Source organism: Nannobrachium achirus (genome assembly GCF_963921795.1).
Source record: "Nannobrachium achirus genome assembly, chromosome: 18".
In the NCBI taxonomy this organism is placed as follows: Eukaryota; Metazoa; Chordata; class Actinopteri; order Myctophiformes; family Myctophidae; genus Nannobrachium; species Nannobrachium achirus.
In genome coordinates this window covers 50,033,907-50,052,027 of record NC_137825.1, presented here as the reverse complement: position 1 = coordinate 50,052,027, position 18,121 = coordinate 50,033,907, and positions in this window count along the sequence as shown.

The following is an 18,121-nucleotide window of genomic DNA, read 5'->3' as shown; positions in this document are numbered from 1 at the left end:
ATCTCACATGCGCAGTAGCTGCAATATTACACAACACAGTTTCTCCAGAAATGTATCAAGAATATCGAAATAGACAAAATCTAAAATGAGTAAATAAAATACCATCATGATATGCAAATAGGAGGAATAATAATAATACTGCGTCCCCTAGTTATAACACAATATGTAATAATCAAAAAATGTACTAATAGTATAAAACACTCAAAACTATTCTCAATTAGTTCTAGGTCTGGTTTTGGCTCTTACAGTAAACATATAAATGTTAAGTATTATTAGGCTATTCACTGATATTCCCTTATTGTTATTAAAATAAGTATTGTCCTGCATCAAACTAAATGTTTTGCAGCCATTTAGAAATATAGCAGAGATTATCAAATGGTTTATTCATATTGGCACTTCTTAAACAAATATCTCTAGTACCAAATGGCTTGCTGCAACTGTGATACCAATAATGAAAGGGCAAATGTCAAACTAAGCCTATGGGAGTATTGTTTCTAATAATAAAAAAAGAATATAAAAACTGTACGTTTGCTTCACTGCATGCCAAATAGTAACTATACAGGTATCTGCATCTCCTTGTTAGACTGTTGTGTGGGGAATAATTTTTCACGCGCGTGGACAAACTCCATTCCTTGCAACACCCTAGATATTGGTCAAATTACGCCTCTGCATAGCGGTAAGTAAAATAAAAGAAAACAACTTACCTAAGAAGTGTAGGCTGCAAATGGAAGAAAATGCACTGCAACTGAAGTCATCATTCGAGTCTTTTGCCGTCGTAACCAGTGATTTATACATGTGAGCACAGACACGTGATTTCATGTATCTGGTGTGCCAAATGTGGGAGGAGAATCATGCCAAAGTTCCAGTGGTGGACAGTAACTGGATACATTTACTTGTACTGTACTTTCAGATTCAGAGGATTTGTACTTATGACATTTCTTTTTCTTTGTTTGTTTTACTTATTACTCTTGAGTATAAGTACACAGTACACAGTACACACACACACACACACACACACACACACACACACACACACACACACACACACACACACACACACACACACACACACACACACACACAGTATTAATTAAACAAATAACATGATCAATAGTTTAAAATACTGATGATATAAAATAGTTCCTGATTTTTAGATTGAAACTGTTTTATCTGTTTACTGTTACTATTATTTTACTGTTTTGAATTAAATAACTGATAGTCTGATTTTCAATACTGTAAAAGGCACACTTTACAGCATGGTCTTTACATCTTGAAAGCACCTGCTTTACAGGATAAACCACATGTTAAACAAAAGTTATCTGGTTCTGTTGGGAATACATTATCTTTCTTATAAAAAAAATAATACCTATAATGTTAACAGCAGACAGTGAGAGCAGAGTGAGTCAGAGCAGTAACAGGGAGGAGCCTTACAGATCAGACTAGAAGCATGTGAAACAGTCACTTCTTACAGTCGACAGGATGAACAGCTACATACTGTAGAACGCAATAGATATTTGATCAAAAATATTTCCTCATTAATTGTTACCGAAAACCTTTGTCAGTCAATGAAGACTAGACGGACACCATCAGAGGAGGATACGACCAGGTGAGAGAAAAAGATCAATTATTCAGTGTCATTGTCATTTCAACTTGGAAACTGCATCACTTAGTTTTCCTAGTTTCTTCTTTTTTCGCACTGATTTTTGACATTGCACTATTAGTTTGTGTTGGTAGTTTCTGAGTATTTTTGCTTTGTTTAACAATGACAGTGAGATACTTGTTTGCACTAACTAGCATTGACTGCTATGGTCTCTTTTGCAAGACACTTTATGTATATATACTTATATATTATTCGCCCCCTCTATTGATGCACCTTCTCTTTATTGGTACTGTATTGCTCTTGTCTTTTTTTTGTTTGTTTTTTTCCCTCTTATCTATCTTTTCTTACGTCTCTGTAACTTTGTAAATAACTGTATACTGCTGTGCTACTACTGGACAACTGAATTTCCCCCTTGGGATAATAAAGGTATCTATCTAACTTGCCTTTAAAGGAGTAGTTCACCCCCAAAATGACTTTTTTTTCCTATTGATTAGTCACGCCATGGAGACTACAGTTCAATAATATTTTTAGTTTTTTTGTCACATTCCTAAGACAAAAATGTGATAACAATAAATTTACCCCCATTCGTTCCGGATGGGGACACCGTTTTGAAACGGGTCCCCATCCGGAATCAATGGGGGTAACTTAACTCGAATCACATTTTTGTCTTAGGAATGTGACAAAAAACTAAAAATATTATTGAACTCTACTCTCCATGGCATGAGTAATCAATAGGAAAAAAAAGTCATTTTGGGGATGAACTACTCCTTTAATTGCGACCGTCAGGTCGCAGTTTAGTATCAAAACCTCCACCGGCCGTCCGTCCGTCCGTCCGTCCGTCGGTCACACGTCACACGTCACACCTTTGCCCTGCTCATATCTCCGCATCAGTATGACATCACACCGTACACAAATGACCCTTATATAAGACCGGCATTATCTACCGACAGCTGCTATAAGCCAACCCTGGCGATAAGGTCTGAGTCGAAGAAATGCTTCTTTCCTGGCAAGAATTGCCCCTTTATACTGTAGGGCTCGTTTGTGTATTGTATGACATCACGCCACATCATCGGCTGAGGACTGTGTGATGTCATCATATCTCCATATATGGAGACATAAGTTGCTCATGCCCAAATATGGGCTGGTGAGGTCAGACTTAGTGTGATGCGTAGGTTATCTCCATATATGGAGATTCAACTTCAATGAGTAACCATGGCAAACTGTCAACTGCCCGTATGTCTTGATAATTGGTAAAACAAACTTTTGGCCTATTTGTGGAGATAAGCGACCAACAGTCGCTTATCTCCCGATTAGGGAGTCTTACTGGTGTTATGTTATATTATAACAGTATTAATGTAATAATTGATAAAAGAAAATAATTTGGTCCACATGCCATTGGTGATTTTTGGTCAATGTAATGTGAAATATATCCTCTGCCTTTAACCATCGTATAACTAAAAGGAACAGTGAGGGATCAGAGTTCAGAGTAGTATTATAGAGCTCAGGGATCAGTTAGTGTCTTGCTCAGTGACATGTAGGCTGGGGCCGGGAATTGGACCGGTGACCTAGTGTTTCCAAAGCAAGCTCTAGTCCAGGGACGTGCTGGTCATTGGGAAAAGTGGGACAGTTGCCAAACAGTCGCTACCTACCAGTCCAGGCCGAACCAGGCCACCTGTAAAAAAAGGATAGATTAGATGGCTCAGTGGACACCCTAGGTGGGGTTGGCGATAGGGCCTTTCTGTGGTGAGTTTGCATGTTCTCCCCGTGTCTCCTTGGGCATAGGCCCTCACACAAAAACATGCAGTAGTCCTGGTTTCTATACTACCTCCCCCTAGCCAGCCGGGTGCTCCCCAATGTCCCCTGGCGCGGCAGGGGGAGAGCGGAAACCAGGACTACAGGTTAGGTAGTCACCGGGTGAGAAAAATGGGTTGCAAAACCGTGGGATAAAAAACATTAAAAAAAAAAAAAAAAAAGATGGCTCAGTGGATGTTCATTTCAGCCCAAATGTGCACAGTAGGTAGCCTGAACAATGTCTCGTTAAGTTGGCATCCTCACTGTGTGTGTGCGTGTGCGTGTGCATGCGTGCGTGCGTGCGTGTGTGTCAAGGTTATAATAGTTTTGGATTTTTCCATTAGTTTTTATTTTTATTAGTTTTGAGGTTTTGTTTTTAATTACAGTTTAGTTTTAATTCGTTTTTAAAGTGAGGTTGCTAGTTTCGTTTCGTTTTTATTTTTTGAAAATGCTTAGTTTTAGTTTAGTTTTTATTAGTTTTAGTGTTAGTTTTAGTCTTTTACGTAATATGGGGTATTTGTCAGGGGTGAGATTAAAAAAGCTCCGGAAAAAGTATAGTTTAACTGGGGACCCCCTGGAACCACCTCAAGGACCCCTAGAGTTCCCCAGGCCCTACCTTGTAAACCGGAGCATACATATTTTGCTAAATGCCTGTTGCCATTGGTTACGGTTTTAACTGTGTCAGCTGACCACATGTACTTCTTAAGAAGAAAAGTATGTTTGTTACTTCCTCAATTCTCACATATTACTGTACATTCTGTGGTAAACTGTCTATTCCACACACGCAAACACACACACACACACACACACACACACACACACACACACACACACACACACACACACACACACACAAATAATGAATAATAATGAATAGATGAGGCCTGTCAGCAGAACCTACTGTAGCAAACTGACAGTTTAAAGCGTGACTTGCATGATGGTGTAAATTATAAACCACACTTCACTTCACACCCTTATGAATGTGTCTGTTTACTTGTGCTGACAACTTCATTTGTTACTTTAGGGGCATTTTGTACTTTTCAGAAAAAATACTTTATTTAATACTGGGCAATATTGCTCATGCTTATAGGAAAAAATGAAAATCATTTTTTTTTAACTTGCCCATTACAGTTTAGGCATTTAGCATTAATTGAATACTTGTGGTTCAAGAACAGGACATCATTCTCACATAGAGCTGAACACACATGTGAACACACATGAACGTCACATATGAATATATATGTTACAGTATGTTCAAGAAACCAGTAAAAGTTGTCAAGGAGCACTCGTTTTGACGTTCACCACACACTAATCACCACCAGATGGCGACGTCAGCCACTGCTCTGCCATTCACCAGAGTGTATATAAGAGAGTTACGTCACGCTTTGAACTCGCCGCAGACCGGAAGTGTTTACTCTTTATTTACTAGCCTAGCCTAGCCTAGCCTAGCCTAGCCTAGCCTAGCCTAGCCATTAGCTCCATTGTAGTCACTTGGACAGGGCGTTTAACGTGCGCTTGCCCAGGCCTTACGGCCTGGGCATAAATATAACGATTGCATTCACCACGGCTTCGTAACTCGCGCGGCGCTCCGCCGGCCGCGCGGCCCTGGCCCGCTCTTCAAGGCCACTCGCGCCTGCGGCGCTCGGGGGCGAAGAGCAGGACCAAGGTCCGCTGGCCTTCGCGCCGCTTGGGGCTTCGTGGACCCAGGGGGGCCTCGTAACTCGTTTGGGCTTCGTGGATACAGGGGGGCTTCGGTAGCCGCTCGCAGTGTCGTGGACAATAGAGCGGCGCACCGCCTGGAGTACGTTGTTGTGGCGACCGCTTGCTCCGCCCCGTGCCGCACCACGAGTGCTCCGCGTCTCGAATGTGCTGTTTCTCTAATATACTATGACATATACACTTGAACGTATACACTAGGACAGAGGTTTTCAAACACAGGTGGAATGGGGCTTCGGAAAGGGGGTGTTAGAAGTGGGGGTGACTGTGTCTGTGTTCTGGCATAATACTGTGTATTTCTGTGCATCTATGCTTCCGGGTCAAAATGACCCGAACAGCACTAAAGGTTCAAAAAATATGAGGGGGGTGTAGCATGGGTGTAGTGCAAAAATATTTTTTTTACATGTTCATCTCAGAAGAATCTTTAAGGCCAGTGAGTTTCAGGTGGAAAAATGTTTAACTTCTACCTTTTTTTTCCAAATGAAAATGTAAAACGAACAGCACACTTTTCTTCTTAACTCTTAAGTGCTGTTCGGGTCATTTTGACCCGTTTTACATTTTCATTTGAAAAAAAAAGGTAGAAGTTAAAATGTTTTCCACCTGAAACTCACCTGCCTTAAAGATTCTTTTTCATTTGGAAAAAAAAGGTAGAAGTTAAATTTTTTCCACCTGAAACTCACTGGCCTTAAAGATTCTTCTGAGATGAACATGTAAAAAAAATATTTTTGCACTACACCCATGCTGCACCCCCCTCATATTTTCATATTTTTTGAACCTTTCTTTAGTGCTGTTCGGGTCATTTTGACCCGGAAGCATAGATACACAGAAATACACAGTATTATGCCAGAACACAGACACACAGTCACCCCCACTTCTAACACCCCCTTTCCGAAGCCCCATTCCACCTGTGTTTGAAAACCTCTGTCCTAGTGTATACGTTCAAGTGTATATTCATATGTGATGTTCATGTGTGTTCACATGTGTGTTCAGCTCTATGTGAGAATGATGTCCTGTTCTTGAACCACAAGTATTCAATTAATGCTAAATGCCTAAACTGTAATGGGCATGTTAGAAAAAAAAAAAAAAATCATAAAATATTGTTTGATTTTCATTTTTTCCTATAAGCATGAGCAATATTGCCCAGTATTAAATAAAGTATTTTTTCTGAAAAGTACAAAATGCCCCTAAAGTAACAAATGAAGTTGTCAGCACAAGTAAACAGACACATTCATAAGGGTGTGAAGTGAAGTGTGGTTTATAATTTACACCATCATGCAAGTCACGCTTTAAACTGTCAGTTTTCTACAGTAGGTTCTGCTGACAGGCCTCATCTATTCATTATTATTCATTATTTTATTACTAATTATGTATGCTTTTTCTAAATATTGATTCAATATTCTGTTTTGTTTTGTAAAAATGCTTTGCTAATAATATGTTTAATTCATTATTAAGCATTATTAAGCTCATTTCACTGACCATGTCTTGGTCACTGAATTTGCATATCTGGCAGAAATTGTTTGTGATCTGAACAGAATTAGGAAGTTTCACTTCCTCAAATACAATTTGACACTTGCTTCGGCCTGTGTGTGTGTGTGTGTGTGTGTGTGTGTGTGTGTGTGTGTGTGTGTGTGTGTGTGTGTGTGTTTGCGTGTGTGTAATAGACAGTTTACCACAGAATGTACAGTAATATGTGAGAATTGAGGAAGAAACAAACATACTTTTCTTCTTAAGAAGTACATGTGGTCAGCTGACACAGTTAAAACCGTAACCAATGGCAACAGGCATTTAGCAAAATATGTATGCTCCGGTTTACAAGGTAGGGCCTGGGGAACTCTAGGGGTCCTTGAGGTGGTTCCAGGGGGTCCCCAGTTAATAAAGAAAATCAACAAAACATCATATGTTGAGAGTGGCAGGAATGTTGAGACATACAACTTCTCTCTTTGACCTCACCAACTGGTGTTTTTTATTTTTTATTTCCACAAAAGACAAAAGACGAAAACTAAGGAGATTTTCTCTATAATTTTAGTTTATTTTAGTTAGTTTTGTAAACACATAATACCGTTTCAGTTAGTTTTTTTTTTTTTTTTAAAAGCTTAGTTTTTATTTTTATTTCAGTTAACTGAAATGTTTTTCCATTCTAGTTTTCGTTTTTTAGTTAGTTTTCGTTTACTATAATAACCTTGGTGTGTGTGCGTGGGCGCACATGTATGTGTGTGTGTCCAAAAGGACAATTTTAGTATTAAGGCTACCTAGTATCTGCAATGATACAACTGAAAGTCAAAATTCAGAGGCATTATATTGCCTTTTGTAAGGTTAGATATGTGTTTTAATTTATTTAATTAATATGTCTTTAGTTTGCAAAACGTGAAGCAATATAACATTAAAACTATACTCCTATACCAGTAGGGTTAGGGTTAGTGTTAGGGTTAGGGAGATAAGCTACCGTCAGGTCGCATGTATACACAAATTGGCCTGTAAGGGGCGGAGGTTGTGATTTACCATCCAATTTGCGTGATTTTAGGCCAAAATCTGTAGGAGCAGTGTTAAAGAAATGTGTTTTGCAAAAATTGGCCTGATGGTGGCGCTAGAAGAGGGCCATGTGAGAAATCAAGGGTGGAGGTTGTGATGTGCCATCCAAGTTGCGTGATTTTAGGGCAAAATCTGTAGGAGCAGTGTCCATAAATGTGTTTTGCAAGAATCGGGGTCGGCCTGATGGTGGCGCTAGAAGAGGGGAATGTGAGAAATCAGGGGCGTGGGTAGTTATTTGCCATCCAATTTGCGGGATTTTAGGGCAAAATCTGTAGGAGCAGTGTCCATAATGTGTTTTGCAAGAATCGGCCTCATAGTGGCGCTAGATGAGGGCTATGTGAGAAATGAAAGTGTGACGTGTGACAGACAGACTGAAGGACAGACTGACGGACGGACAGACAGCCGGTGGAGGTTTTGATAGTAACTGCGACCTGACGGTTGCAACTACTACTTTAGGACAGGGGTCAGCAATTGGATTTTCTAATGCATTAGATGGCGGGCCAGAACATCTGAGTACCTGAGACGAATAACAGTCCATATTAGATTTTTTCTTTTTAAATATACGTAGATATTTTTTGATTTACCAGACTGTAAACCACAAACTAGTCATTTTTAATATGTTAAATTGTTAATGCACTCCCCCCTCATTTTGTTCAATTGTCTGTTTTAATGTTATCTGCTCCCTTTGTCTGCTGAATATTGCTTGTACGGACTTATACTGTTGTTCCACAAACTGTTGGAGATATACTGTTTTTCCACGTATTATGTCTTATAATTCCTATGAGTTAAGTAAAAAAATCTAATTCAACAAAATGAGGGGGAAGTGCATTAATTTGACAGATTAAAAACTTCTAGTTTGTGATTTACAGTCTAGTAAACCAAAAATAATATCTATATTCAAAATGTTAAAATATGGACTTAGACTGTTTTTCGTCTCAGGTACTCAATGGAGTTGGAACAACTTAAGTTCGGGAGGACATCTGGCCAAGCAGAGGAGGATCAACTACTTCTAACCAGCCACCGGTAACTCCACCCATGCCACCCTGTGCCAACCACTCACCCATATCCAATCAAGCCGACAACTCCTCCACCACCAAACACGGTGGTATATAAACCCAACTTGATAAAATGGCGGCGTGCATAGTTTCCAGTAAACGCAGCTATACGTTGGTTCAGTTAAGCTTACAGCCAAACTTTTGAATGCTCCTGAGCCGATTCTGGGCCCACGGGGGCCCTAAGCATGATTCTGCTATGGGGGCCTTCCGAAAAAATAATATATTTTTTTATTGTTTTTTAATCAATTTTATAATGGGTTTAATTCTGGGTTTTGTAAATAAATAGGCCAAATTGCAGAATCGTCATGCAATGTAGCATCAAATAGCCTAACATAACAAAGGACTGGACAAATACCCCCAAATAAGCATAGCCCCAAGGTGGAAAAAGGTGATTTTACATTTTTGACCTTTTTCGGGTCGGGTCGGGTGAATTTGGGTGATTCTAAGTTTCTAACTCGGTTAAACAGTGACTTACATATACAATACATGCAGCAAAATTGGACTTGTTGCCTACCACGGCACCGATTGTTCTAGATATAATGAAGAAAATTAAATCTACAATAAAAATATAATATATCCTATAGATATAGTTATATGAATATAATAATATTTAGGGACTTGTCTTTAATATACAGGCATAGACAGAGACAATGCATGCTGTGAGCTTGTAGATCGGCTATTTTTTTTTTTACACAAAAGATTTTGCTTAAAATGAAAGGGTTAAATTAACTGGAGTGGTTACCATGGTTACTGAGTGTGTCTAGTGCACGGGCAGTGGTGTAAAGTAACTAAGTACACTTACTCAAGTATTGTATTTAAGCACAATTCATTTTCAGGTTATTTTACTTATGGAGTATTTCCACATCTCAGCGGCAAATATTGTACTTTTACTCCGGACTTTTACTTGTAACAGAGTATTTCTGTATTGCGATATTGATACTTTTACTAAGTAAAACATGTGAGTACTTTTTCCATTACTAGTCTACATGGGACACGGGAGAGGGACGCGATACTATTGAGAGTGAGAACGTGCAGAACCCTGCGGTCATAAACCGATTCTCCGCTTTGAAAACTGCGCTTTTTATGACTTAATTACTTTATGACCAGCCTTACACAGAGGCGGAGAAGCCAGAACAGCAGCAGCAACGTGGCTCCATCGCACAAAACAAGTTACAACTGACAGTGCAATTTGAATGTGTGTTTCTGTTTACCTGATCGCTGTTGCTGCAGTTCCGTTTGACGCTTTTTCTTCTCATATCCAGAAAGATAAACGTGCATTGTCAAAGCGAAAGTATAACAAACACTAGACTCTGAAAGGGGGACGGGGCGGAAACTCCCAAAGATTTCCAGAGTCAAGAAATGTGGTCTCCTTTTTCTTTTTGGCCAATGGGACAATGGCAAAGAGCCGTGACAGCCAATAAGGGACAAGGTTAATCAGAGATGTCTCATTCAGGCTAAGATGGCAGTAGTGCTGGTGTCAAATGACAGTTTGGTGCGTTCTTTTCTGCAGAGAGGAGGGGGGCGGTGGGGGCCTTTTTGGTCGGGGGGCCCTACGCAGCCTGCGTAGTCTGCCTATAGGGGGCGCCGGCGCTGAAGCAATATTACACGAGAGGGTGTGCATTAACACGGTTATCTGGCACGACAGCCTTGCCGCAGGAACGAGCCGACATGCGAGTTCCGTATAGGCAGGACTGAAGTGCCAGGTAACCGTGATAATGCAGACCCTCCTATACAAATGTTGCCCTTAAAAAAACACGTCAACTTCATTTCATTGTAATTAAGATATTCGATAGGAATTTGTAATTTTACACATTTAGCCACATTTAGCTACTATGTCCCTGAACGTCACATGAAAACCGCTAGCCCCAGCCGCCTAGCATAGTGTGGGGAGAGAAGAGCGCTTGCTGTCTTTCGTGACCAACGCAGCTGATTTCTTTACTTGATGAGAGACAGTGCAGTAGTGCTCGTTATATGCACGGTTGGAGAGCCTGTTTTCCATTGAGAGCCCGACTACCTGTTGTATAAACAACATTATACACCTTCTATCAATAACCTCCAGCATGGCAAACCTACAAATCTACGCTTCCGACAATGAGGATATTTACAACCCCAGTCTTCAACAAAAACCCACTACTTCTACTCACTATTCTGCAGCCACCGTCCCAGACACTCCACCACGACAGGTTAAATCCACCGTTTCCATTCCTTCTTCTCTCCTCCGTACTCCACGCGGACTCCGAAAGCCGTACCTTACTCCTCACCAACGGCACCAGCCACCATCAGCTCAGCAAACCCACCGCTCTTCTCCCCGCAACCCAACTCACCGCTCCCCCCGCCAACGCATCGTCCCATCACCAACTATCATGTCTGACTGGACCGTGGCAGGTCTTAAACGAGCCTTATCAGACAAAGGGATCCCGTTCCACAGTACGGCGTCTAAGCAGGCTTTATTTAAACTCCTGGCCGACTCTACCACACAGCCAGACCGCAGCGGTAGCAGCAGCAACAACAACAAAAACGAAAACAACAACAACGCAGAGGGTCCGTTGCGCGGTAGTGACGCCGCGGGATCGGCCGTGTTGTCATGCAGCGGCGACGTCGCTCTCTCGGCAGCAGCGTATCGCGGCAGTGACGGTGGGCGGCAGGCGAGTACTCGCATGGCTACTCCACCACCACCAAGCTTCCGTGACGGCGATGTTGCACGGCCGTCGCATCGCGGAAACGCGTCGCGTCAGGCCGCTCAGTGCGGCCGCGACGTCACAAGGTCGGCGGCTCCGTCAAGAGATGATATCAAAGGCCGCCTCGGGGCTTATCAACCTCCACCACCTTCACACGCCAGTCATTCCAGCAGTGTCCCTACCAGGTCCAGTCCAGCTATCCATCAGCTACAGTAACAGCAGCCACAGTAACAGCAGTCACACCAACAACGGCCAATACCAACCAATCAGCCTATCACACTCCTCCCATTCCCTCTGTGCCTGATCCTCTACAACCAGTTTCACTTGTTCCCTTTTCATACACTCCTCCACAACCTGTCCCTTTCTCCCTAGCTACAGCCGCTCCAGCTTCCATCAGCCTTGGCCCTCAATACACCCATGGTTTCCTCCTCCCTCAGACAAAAAATCCTCCAAGGTGTGGACATCGACCTTTCCTCCCTTGTCCAACCCACCACATCCAATACCCAACCCAGATCCGTAGAAAGATGTCATCTGTTCATCATACCCATCCCGACGACAAGAATTAGACGACTACCTTTTCATCTGTATGGACCTATCCGCCCGCTTCGGAGGCACTCTATTCTACGAATATCACCGTCAGTTATCCGCCAGAGCCGCTTCCAGACTCATCCAACAAAACACAACCACCTACTGGGGCGCACTCGACCTGGACCTGTACTGCAGGATCTTTGCAGGGAAGTCAACAAACACATGTAGCCTCTGTAATTGCCCTGCCCATCCCACCACACAGTGCACTTTCATCGCACCCGCCCCCTGCCCCCCCGCTCCGCAGCAGTCCTCCAGCCCTGCAATTCCCCCTCTCTTCAGTGAGCCCATCATGCCCCCAACCAACACCAGCAACCAATATTCCGCAGCCTCCCAGGCCAGAGACCGTCACGGCCGCCCCCTTGTTTTCGTGGGGAACAAAATGTTGTGTAACAACTTTAACGAGGGCGGCTGCGACCTCTCATGCAAAATGCTTCACATGTGCTCCTTCTGTGCCGGCGCCCACTCCCGCAAAACAATTCACCAGAACATCAACCATCCCTGTCGGCATCAACTTCACAAAACCAATAACAGCCTCTCCTCATCCTCATCTCCTCATGCCCTCATCCTCATCTTCTCATGCCCCCAGAAACAAACAAAACACAATAACATCAGCCATCTCTGTCTACCTGTGCGGCACCAACTTCACAATCAATAACTGCCTCTCCTCATTCAACATCCTCAAATCACCATACTACTCGACAGCCTCCAAAAGAACAAAACAAGACTTCCCCCACAACGCAGTCATTCCTAACCTTTCAAATTTTAGCCAGGCTGTCCACATCCTACGCACTGGCTACACAAATGCCCACACTGACACAATGCTCGACGCAATTTCCATCCTGATTTCTTTTGGGGTCTTCTAAGATGCTCAGAGATTCGACCCTGCTCGCCATACTCGCCTGGCTGACCTAATTCCTTCTCTCGTTTCCTCCATCAAACACGGCAAATCCAACCAGTATGGCAACACCACTCCCATCTTCATCTTCAAACTTGACTCCTTCCTTAGCCCCTACGAGCCCCACCTTAATTACCTACTCTCCCGACGTGCCGGCACGCTTCTCCTTCAGGTCCACTTTCCATCACCAACCACGGTTCAGTTGCCACCTGCACACGGTTCCATTCTCACCTCCGACTGGTCCCCTCCAACTAATACTCGCCAGCTCCTTCTCCTCTCACTCTTCCAGAATTGGAGCCGCATCCACAGCATTAAGCATGGGAGTTCCCGAACAATTCATACAAATCCTCGGCCGCTGGTCTTCCCAAGCCTACCACAGCTACATCCGTTCCAACTCCCCGGACCTCCATAACTCCCAACTCTCCATGATCTCGTAATCCCACAATCCGATTCTTTTGGGGTCTCTCTACATACTGTATTTCAGCACAGACGCGTGCTCTTGACCCCTAGGCCAAAGCTGGGTCTGCTACCCCCCCGGAACCTCCCCCCTCATGCCTGCCATCATCCGTCTGTGCTCCTGACCATCTAAGCTGCACACTACACGCTTGCGTGTGGTGATGACCTTCGATGATCATGCCAGCACCCCAAATGTCATTCTCGTGCCCATGGCCATCTAAAGGCCTCTCCACACCAAAACGTCTGCAAAGGACTGCAAAGAACTTGCAAAGGACTGCAAAGAACTGCAAAGAACTTGCAAAGGACTGCAAAGAACTGCACAGAACTTTGTCTGCCGACTGTATGCCGACTGTACTTACTGTATGCAATTGTGCGCATGCGCGGAGAGATCGCATGAAATACCATTGCAAACCAGGAGGTGGCAGTAGTCTGAAAGGCTATTTTCACTCCATAGTTGATCGTCCCTGCATACCGTCGCTGTCGGAAAATGCTGTTATTAAGCCTATTATTAATATTATTATTTGGATAAAGTAGAACAACCTTTAAAACCAATCATAATCATTTAAAATTGGATCATGATCTGACACTGTCACAACAGCTTGTTGCTGCTTCAGCGTTCTGCCTCCGCTGCTGTGTGCAGTTGTATTTGTCTCTGGTATTTGTCATACGATGGTGTGACGTCGCGCATTGAAAATATCAGAGCTACAAGCTCACAACATGTCGGAACTTGAAGCGTTGTGAGCTTGTATGTCTGCTATGCTCGACACGCACCGTCATACGCTGAAGCACACATCCAGCTTTTCACAGCTGAAAGAGGAGGTAATCTAAACAAAACTGGACCCAGTTGACGATAATAAAACATGGATATTATACAATCAAGCACCTTTCTGAGCGCAGCAATTGGGCAACTACTACATCGCGCTAGGCAAGCAGTTCACTCGCGCCCACTTTATTCAGTTGTGTGTAGTGTGTTGTCTGTCTCGGTGTCCTCTTTGACTGTGTGGAAACAGTATGTATGCCAAACAGATAGCTATCAGCGGATTGTGTGTTGTCTTTTATCCGCTCTCGTTGGCTCATTTCACTGCCGACGGGCAAGGGACCGACTCAACAAAACCGGGCAAGTTCAGTCTTCCAGTTTTCCGTCGATACCGGTCGATAGCGATCCCGACCGGCTGCCGAAAACCTGACGATCGAGCTCCTGTCGGCAGCCTGTCGGTAGCCGACTGTTTTCTGGCCGAATCGTCGACGAATCTGTGCGGTTAAAAGTGGCCTTAAGCTGCACACTACACGCTTGCGTGTGGTGCTGACCTTAGATGACCACGCACTCAGAGTGTCATTTCACGCCCTTGGCCATCCAAGCTGCACACACCACTCATGCATGGTGCGTGACCTTAGATGACCATGCTGGCACCCCCATGTCATCCCAGCCCTGATGACCAAGCCGGCACCTACGTCATTCATGCCCCGATGACCGTGCCGTCTCCCCCATGCTGTTCGGGCGTCTTAGCCATCTAAGCCGCACACAGCATGCTTGCGTGTTGTGATGTCCTTAGATGACTATTTCGCACCCAGCATCTTGGCCGTTTATGCTGCACGTCCCATGCCACGCATGCGATGCGTCTATAAACGACCATACACCAAAACCTAAATGTTGGCCATCTAAGCCGCACACTGCACACTTGCGTGTAGTGCTGACCTTAGATGTACATTAGCACTCTGCATTCTTGGCCGTTTATGCCGCACATCTCATGCCACGCATGTGATGCGCCCATAAATGACCAGGCTCTCGGTCTTATAATAAACAACCTTAAAACCTATATTTTGTCTGATGCTTGGTCTCTCCTAGTGAACTACTGTAGATTCAATATACTGTGCGCAAGTTGCACAAGACCGCTGCACGTCAAGACAGAACATAAATTGGTCAGTAGTGAAGTGATCGCAGCTGCTCATCAGAAAGACAGATTGCTAGAGAACGCTAAAGATTATCTGCTTCTAGTTGGCAAGCAAAATGACACACGATCACTATCCAAAAGCATGAAGAAGGGAAACAGTGAAAAGGAGCGTTTATAGAGGAATATGGACGGAAGATTGATGCGTTTATCCTACCTGATCTCATCAATGCAAAACCCTTTTAGAAGCACAACGGCTTTGCCGTGACATTTTTGGCTGCTTGAAAGGAAATTATTTTAGACAGCACCACAAGATGAAACATGGAATGGCACCTCCAAAGTTAGTTTCCACGCACTTGACTACAAGTGCGATACATTGAGATTCCATATGGATGACTCCATAGATCTATAGAACATGGGGATGGGCATGTAGATCTGTAAAACATATGGATGGGACCTTAGAAACATGGATTGACCCATAGATCTATAGAACATGGGGATGGGCCTGTAGATCTGTAAAACATATGATGTCTCCATAGACCTATGGAACATGGGGATGGGCATGTAGATCTGAAAACAAAATATGGATGACTATAGCTCTATAGAATATGTCTTTTTTATTTATTTCATTTTGTAATTTATATATTTCATTGGGGTATTTATGTAGGCATATTCATTTTTGGGCATTTAGACTTATAGGGAGAGGGAGTGGGACTGGTGATGGAATTTGCTAAACTGAAATGGATAGGAAAGCCCAGAGAACTCACTTTTAGTGAACATGCCAACCCTGGAGCCTTTGGATTGGCTAGTGGAAAAGGCCTCACGTCATTGGCTCTCAGTCGGTCACGTGACTTTTGGCCCTGATTTGCCACTGCAGAACTGCACCTGAAACTTGAAACTTTTTGACTTGAAACTTTTCAAGTTGAAACTGAAAAAGTAAGAAGCGAAAAAATAAATAAATCTGAAACCGAAAAAAATTGATTTGAATCCGTAAAAATAAGATCTGAATCTGATGTTGTTGTCTGTTTATTTATCTGTTCCTCAGACTCTTGCCAGAGCAAGACACACCACATGGTAAGAACATCATTATGTGACGCAACACTTTTACTAATTCAATTAAACCGGCACTATGTAACATTTTTAATGAATACATTTAAATTTGTCCAATGTCTATGGTAGAGTAGAATGCAATATAACTTATACAATCTGTATATTAGAGTATTTTAATACAATATAACTATTACAATCTGTATGGTAGAGTATTTTAATACAATGTAACTTATACAATCTGTATGGAAGAGTATGTTAATACAATATAACTTATACAATCTGTATGGTAGAGTATGTTAATACAATATAACTTATACAATTGGGATGGTTGTGGTTTGTCTCCCTGCCCTTCTATTGATTGATTGACCGATCAATTCATTGATTGATTAATTGACTGACTGATTGACTGATTTATTGATTGATTGAATTGGCCTTTTTTTGCCCAAGACGTTTGTCTTGGGCAATCAGAAGTAACAGCGTTATACAAAATACAAAAGTACAAAACTACGAACATTCAAAAATACAGCAAATACATATATATATATATATATATATATATATATATATATATATATATATATAGTTTGATTAGCTTTCATGTCAATTCTTTGAATAAATATATGTATTTTTGTGTGTGTGTTGACACACGCCGTATAGTAGAGACACAAATCAGCAAAAGTGACTGTCACTTACTATGAACATACTATGTATTTTCATGATGACCTGATGTCTTAAGACAGATTCAGGGAATTTTCCCCCCTTTATTTACCAATGGTTTCGCAGAATGATGATAACCTGACATATCTCTCTCTCTCTCTCTCTCTCTCTCTCTCTCTCTCTCTCTCTCTCTCTCTCTCTCTCTCTCTCAGACTCTCCTGCAACTCCCCCACTGGAGACTAGGTAACATTTTTTATCTCGTCTTTGCACACTGCTATGTTTTTTCGGCCGAATATCTGCACGAATTTCAGAATTCAGAGCACGTGAATAAAAACATCATAATCACGTTTGCACACTGCCGTCCATTTCGTATTTTTTTTCGCACCCGGGTTGATTTTTTTTTTTTTTTCAGATTTTCACAACTCACTCTCTCCTCTCTCACTCCTTGCCCAGATTTCTTTTTTCTTTTTTTCTTTTTTTCTTTTCAAAATGCAACGAAAAACACAGCAGTGTGCAACCAGCTTTACTGTAATGAAGGTATTAAAGGACAACTTTAGCTTTTTACAACAAGGGTTCATATTTTAGATTGTAATTAAATAATATAAAAGATGAATGTTAAAATTATTTCATTTACTTCTTTCTATTGTTTTAGAGATTCTTATTTCAGTGGTTGGGGGCATGCGTACAAGGGGCTAAATATGTCATTTTACACAGAATAAGCCCATTCCCAAGATACAACGATGTGACTTAGGCCTATGGGGGCTAGAAGTGTTACTGTAAATAGCAATAAAGAAACTGCTGGGGCTTATTGTGTCTAAAAATACATATTTAGCCACTTGTACGCATGCCCCCATGCATACGCATGCCCCACATTTTAGCACGGTAAACGCAATAGAACGAAGCAAATGAAAACATTTTAACACTCACTTTTTCTTTTCTCTAATTACAATCTAAAATATGAACCCTTGTTGTAAAAAACTAAAGTTGTCCTTTAAATATTGACGGAGAAGGTGTATTTCTAATGTTAGCTCCCAGTGATGAAATGAAGGAAACCCAAATGTTTTCATTTACAATTAACACACCTATTACTCATTAAGACACGTTTTACATGGTAATGTGGTTGTACTTTGAAGACCATGATTGTCATATTTTAATGTGTGTTCTTGATGGTTGTCATTTCATCTGATGTTATTCTCTGTTTGTCAATCCTCAGCACA